The 6,419-nt window shown below is 40.6% G+C and overlaps 1 protein-coding gene across 1 annotated transcript in view; it reads left to right on the top strand.

Moving 5' to 3' along the window:
* Positions 1–1,866: 1,866 nt before the first annotated feature.
* LOC132382796 (guanylate-binding protein 1-like) overlaps positions 1,867–6,419 on the top strand; it is a 28,544-nt gene continuing 23,991 nt past the window's right edge. The window contains exon 1 of the mRNA XM_059953257.1: positions 1,867–1,954. The gene's annotated coding sequence lies outside the window, so the exon portion shown is untranslated. The remainder of the gene's footprint in view (positions 1,955–6,419) is intronic.

Genomic DNA, 6,419 nt, shown 5'->3' with positions numbered 1-6,419 from the left:
ACAAATGGTTAATTCTTCTTCTATATGTGCTAAACATGCTTTAATACAATTTACGGTTGTACATAGAGCTCATATGTCTAAAGATAAGCTTGCTCGGTTTTATTCTCATGTTAATCCTCAATGTGACAGATGTCATTTAGATGTGGCTTCATTGACCCACATGTTTTGGTCATGTCCTACTTTACATAATTATTGGAAGGACATATTTGCTACCACTTCCTCAATTTGGAATATTGATTTACAACCTCATTTTATCACTGCAATTTTTGGTATTCCAAATGAAGATGATAGTCGATTCTTTCCTTCAATTAGACGAATGATTGCCTTTGTAACATTAATGGCCAGGAGATCTATATTACAAAATTGGAAAAAAGTAAATCCTCCTACCACATTTCAATGGTTTTCTCAAACTATTTCTTGCTTAAGTTTAGAAAAAATTAGAAGTACTATTTTTGATTCATCAATTAAATTTGAAGAAACTTGGAGACCGTTCATTCGACACTTTCATATCAATTAATTTGACTTCTTCCAGACCTTTACTCTTATTATTCTTGTTCTGGTATGGAGTTCCAGAGTTTTTTGACACTATCAAATACTTATAAACTATTATTATTGCCCATGTTAGTTTAGGTTTATTTTTTTATTATTTCTTTAAATATACATTTTTTCTTATATTTTACATTTTTTTCTTTTTATTTTGACGATTATTTTTAATCTTTTCATGTATAATCAATATAGATTAGATTGATATTGTATGATCCTTTTTCGCTGATAGTTTAATAAGATATTGTTATCTTGTTATCAACTCAATTTCAAATCTATTGTATTCATAACATATGTAATATAATATTATGTTATGTTTTTTAAAAAAAACTAATAAAAAGATTGAAAAAGAAAGAAAGAAATGTTTCATGTTGGTTGCCTAGCATTGCTAGATGTTCTAAATGGTTGAACACTTCCAAATCTGGAGATGATGACCCCGGACCGTGTGCACCCCGAACCCTGCGCTTCCTTCCCACGGTCACCTACCTCTCTTTCTGGTCTGGAGTCTCAACCCATGGTTTTCTTGGGGTACAGACTACCTCCCTAAAAGGCATCTGGAGCACATCTGCCAATTCTCTACAACATCGCAGGTCAGCCACATCCTTCTCACATTCAGGCAAACCTTGTTGCCGAGGTGTTGGATTAGCTGACATCTCTCGCATGTGAACTCTCCAGGGAGCAACTGTCGGTGAGTCTGAAAACAAGGCAAAACTAACACTACAGAGATTGCATTATTATACTTTTTTTTGGAGAACTACCGAAGATTAGTGGTTGTATTTATTAAAGTTCTTAAATGCTTATACTAGTATTTCTACTTTGCTCCCGATGTACCAGATAATGCCGAACGCCTCGCGTGTGCTTGGACCTTCTCCGGACTTTCTAGATTTGCGTCCCCTGATCGATTCTCATCCCCGCCGGAAAACTATTGCTAACGCCATGTTAGTCTTACAACAACTTCCACACTATCTAATAATCGGCTTGCTTTTTCTCCGAAAACAAGCTAAGCGCCTCTATTACCGTAGCGATAACGAATTGCTAATGCAAGGGCGAAAAAAAATCCGGCTGCACAAAAATAAGGATATGCGGAGGGAAAATCCTTTGCGACCCATGTAAGGTGACCAAACACAAGTTATAAAAGTACCCGCGTCTAAAATTTAAAACTGAACAAATGGAAACAGAACAAATAAATGCTACATGCAACCTTCTATCTCACACTCAACCAATCAGCGCCCACAGTATGACGACACCAACACAGCACAACACGGAAGAGCCCGTATAGAGGACAAAAGCAGCAAATTCCCCTTCAATTTGCAGGATCCGATGGAGAGAAGCTGCCGGCAAGAAAGCGCGCTGTCTTGATGTTCCCCAAGATATCCAGGTGAGAGAAGCACAAAAAATTCTCATGGATAATGTGAGTCAATGTTCCTTAATTTTTTTTTAGCCCAACCCCCCCCCCCCCCAAAGCACTTTCATACTGGTCAACACCCCTATTAGGCATAATATAATTTCCGAGCCCCAGAAGTGTAAAATCATGTTTACCACATGCTAGCAAGAGAAAAATTATTCTGCTTGCAATTTTTGTCTTTAAACGGAGCTTATTACTCAGTACCTGAATGTGATGGTTGATGGTTCTTAGCAAGATTTAAAATATCTGGTTCAAGTTGTGACAGCAAAAGCCTTAAGTCCCCACGCTTAACAATGTCAAAGCGGTTTCTGTTTTCGTTTTGTGTGAGTATGCGGTTCACTGCACTGAAGTCTCTTCCAACAAGGTAGGAGGATGGAAATGTAATGGAGAACAGTTTGGCTCTTCTCCAAAGACCAGGGAACTTCGTATCATAGTGTATCCACTCACCACAAAAGCCGACAGTTTTCGAAAAGCATTTTTGCTTCTTCATCATTCTGAATTTCGATAATTACCTCTTGCAAGCCCTCTTCCTGTTATTCCACCTTGCAAAGAAATGGGTAAATTGCTCAGTCCGGAATTCTCAGATGGTTCAAGTCCTTGACTCATTTCTGAAAATCCTTCTTTCAGTGACTGTGGGTGTAAACAGTAATATTGCAAATCACCGTCTGTGAAAGTGAGTGTCATACTTTTCATGTAGGGAAACTGAGAACATCTTCTCCCAATGTTTTGCTCCTCTGTTTCCTGTTTGAAAAAGTAGCTGGGTGACATGTATGACTGCGCGTTGTTGACGATGAATTAGACAATGGATTGCAGACAGACTTGGAATTTTCCCCCGTCACTACCACTAAATGAGCATGGCGACCAAGTGGTGCTCCGTCTGTTGCAGAGGAAATCATGTTCCTAATCGGAATACTTTTTTCCTCAATTTACATTTTATACAGTGATACTCCGTTGATATTTGTTTTCAACCTTTTCAAAAAAAGAATCTCGACATAAACTTTTCCATTCTTGATAAACCATTCATATGCCTCATTGTCTCGCACAGCTCTCTGTGCATAGTTATTACTCAATATCTTCACGCTTTTCATCAATACGACGAGCTACAGTTATTACAGTAGTTTCTGTTTCGGAGCAGGATTAGAATTCAAGGTTTCACTGCCTTCAGACTTATAGAGGTCGCACCGTGAGTCTTTATCGATCATTAACGGGGCTAAATTGAAATAAAAACTACACCCAAACTGGGAATTCCTAACGGATTGATGGTGGCAGCGAATTGACACGATTGGAATGATGTTAGTGGCACGTAAATAATCGGTGAGGCGAAGATGAAGACGATCACATCAGCGAAAATTACGCAATGATTCAGATGGAATCTAAATGTTAGTCAGGACAGAGCTGATGTTCAGCAAGCTACCTTTATACTATTCTAGTTAGCGTGATGGGCCAATCACGTAAAGTCTCTTATTCCTCAATGTTCGTTATTGATCGCACACATGAAGCAGAGGTTGCTTTGAACCGCTCAATAGGAATACTCGGGATGACGGATTCACTGATTGGCTCGATTTTACCGTTTGGCTTCGGCCAGCGCTGTATCGTTGCGCAACCTATTTTCCACAGAGCTGAAGAGAAAGGTGAGAGGGGTGTACTTGACTTACCAACGGTTGTATTGCATGAACTCGTTCCGTATCTTGAGTCAAGGGGAACTGTTGGGCACCATGGCTGCTAATTTATGCAACACCAATAATGTTTGTTTGGTTGATAAGGACGGATGAGATTACCGAGTTTCAGACGCATTGTGACGATGAGTGCTCACCGACTACAGAGCTGTGGTTCTTCCGGTGTTCCAGTGCCATGTACTTTTTTGTATGTGCCTGCTCTACTAATAGACGGTCGGGTGTCGTGCCTCAACTTTGGCTGCCACTTACCACCCCCACTCCGAGAATCTTGAATGCCCCCTGACGACTTCTGTTTCCCACAAGGTAAACACTTCCTCTGGAGATCACTGATCTATGTCCATCCGCACATACGTAATTTACGAACAATTTAATGGATAATCGAGTCTGGAGGCCCTGAATTATAAGGAAAAAATATGTAATTCTCTCACCTGGGTTAGTACACAAACTTGGTTCGTTAGCTAACTCTGCTAACAGACACTTGTCTCAGCGGTGAGAAGGTCACCTTTCGTAAGCAATATACATCTTGGGTTGGTATGATTTGGCGTTCAACCAAATAGGAAAGTTGAGATGCTCCTGGGAGGAACATTGATTGTAGCAAATGGAGTGTATATATTGCTCCATGTAAAGTCATCGCTAGCTAGAAAGCTAACAGATCGTATTCCGACATAAAATTACAAAGGAAGTATTTTAATCAAAATTTCAACACTAACAGTTACAGAAAAGGTCTCTCCTTTGAAGGGTATTCTGTGGCATCTTCCCTTGTATCCCGCTTAAAATACACAAACCAGACTACTATCCATTGATCTAGCCCAGCTCTCTGGAATCTTGCACTCAGCAGAATGCTACAACACGTACCAAGACTGATCTGATTGAACGACACAACATACCTAAGTTGGAGAGCTGGCTCTTCATGTTTAGCTAAAACCAGAACATAATTACTAAGGGGACATGCTATTTTTACAGAAAACTGCTGAAATAATATAATTATAGCCGGCTGAAGGCATAGCGGCATCAGCACCGGACTTTGGAGCGAAGACCTCTGAGTTCGAATCCAAACGGCTCCAAAATATCTGGAGCGGGATGCATTCTGCCAGGTTTCATATGCCCAAGACACGGTGCATGATGAACAATCACCAAAAAGATCGGTGCAAAAACCTTGTCATGACAGCGCCCAGTGACTACACCAGGAGTTAAGGGCGCGCCTGCACGCACGCACGCACCCACGCACGCAAGCACGCACGCACACACGAACGCACGCACGCACGCACACACACACACTCGCTAAAATAATGTACCGTGCTGTAATAGCTTCTCTGTAATGTTTCACTGCTAAGGCTGTTGAAATGGCTTCTCTATAATGTTTACTACTGTGGTAACGGTTTCTCTGTAGCAGCAATGTTTGGGTTGTGGATGGAGATAACAGGACTGTGGATACATGTTAGCCAATCAGGATTTTGTTGTTCTGGCTTGTGAATCTGGAAGGAGATTTTTCGCAGGCTTTTGCTCGGGAGAGATGAGGAGAGAAGATGCAGATGGAGAGATCTGGTAGACCGCTGGAAGGGGTGAACTCAGAGCGAGGGTTCAAAGGGCAGCAACAATCGGAGCAGATTTATAGTGAACGATTGACTTATCAGCGAGCTCAACTTTGCACAACAGACTGAAATAAAATTGAGCCCTGTTTTTTTTTTCATTTCTTTACTAACCATATAGTCAATGTAAGAATTATAAAGCTTAATCGTTTAATCACATATTGTGTACTGTTTGTTATTTTGGGGTACTGATTTGTAAAAGGGGACACATCACACAACATCCACCCCAATGATGTGCGTTATGTTTGGCCAAGCCAGGGGTTATCACCCCCTATATTAAGCCGCTAGCTGAAGCGAGAGTTACAATAAAAACTTGAGAAGCTGTGTCAAGTATGGCTCCAGCATTGACCTTCAATCACCTTCATCACAGCTTGGTTCCAGAATTCTTCAGGAATAGCGTTTTGGCTTTAATACACAGACTGGAACGTGTTCTCTCTGAATTGTCAGGCCAATCCTTAATTGGGTCCCTCGGTAATTTTGCTTCTTCTTTGTTTAAATAACCCCTGATTACTTTCCAAAGATTTTCTTGTCCCTCACAGTCTCACTAGAAATATTTACTTCTCCATATTTGTAGCAGAAAGTTTGGCTCCTTAGCCAAACCAGCCTTTTCAGCAGCATTGCAAGTTTTACAGGTGGTTTGGGCTTCTCAACAGATGTGCCATTTTAAAAACATAGCAACATTATCAAGTCAGATTAGCTCGATGGGTTTACACCTCATTCCTCAAAAGCTCAATCATTGTGGCATCGCGTGTCCCTTTAGCAGCAGAGGCTACCACTGAAGACATTACTCAGCTTTCAGAAATGTTCTGCTTCTCACTGCACTCTAACTAGCATTTCATTGGGAATTCGAATATCAACCCTGCACAGAACAAAAGCATTGTTTGTGGATATCTTCTTTGAATTGCATCACACCTTCAGACACACGGCATCCATAATGAAGTACTTTAATTAGAACGCACCACACTTCTTACAAACACCAGTTTGAACACTAGCTTAGCACACAAATAAACCACTTAATGAAACTTTATACAGCATTCAAGCATTGATGCAGTATCTGAATCCCGGAAGAACCCCCAGAGATGTAACCCTTTCACTGGGTCTCATATACAAACTTACAGAAAAGGAAAAGAAAATTAAAAGGGCCCATCATAGTTCATCCAGTGCAATGTGCACATAAGCGATGGAGCTCATTTCCAGAGAAGTCAG

The sequence above is a fragment of the Hypanus sabinus genome, chromosome 29, assembly GCF_030144855.1.
Source record: "Hypanus sabinus isolate sHypSab1 chromosome 29, sHypSab1.hap1, whole genome shotgun sequence".
Lineage (NCBI taxonomy): Eukaryota > Metazoa > Chordata > Chondrichthyes > Myliobatiformes > Dasyatidae > Hypanus > Hypanus sabinus.
Note: the sequence above shows the minus strand (reverse complement) of the source record. Positions and strands in the feature narration are given on the sequence as shown.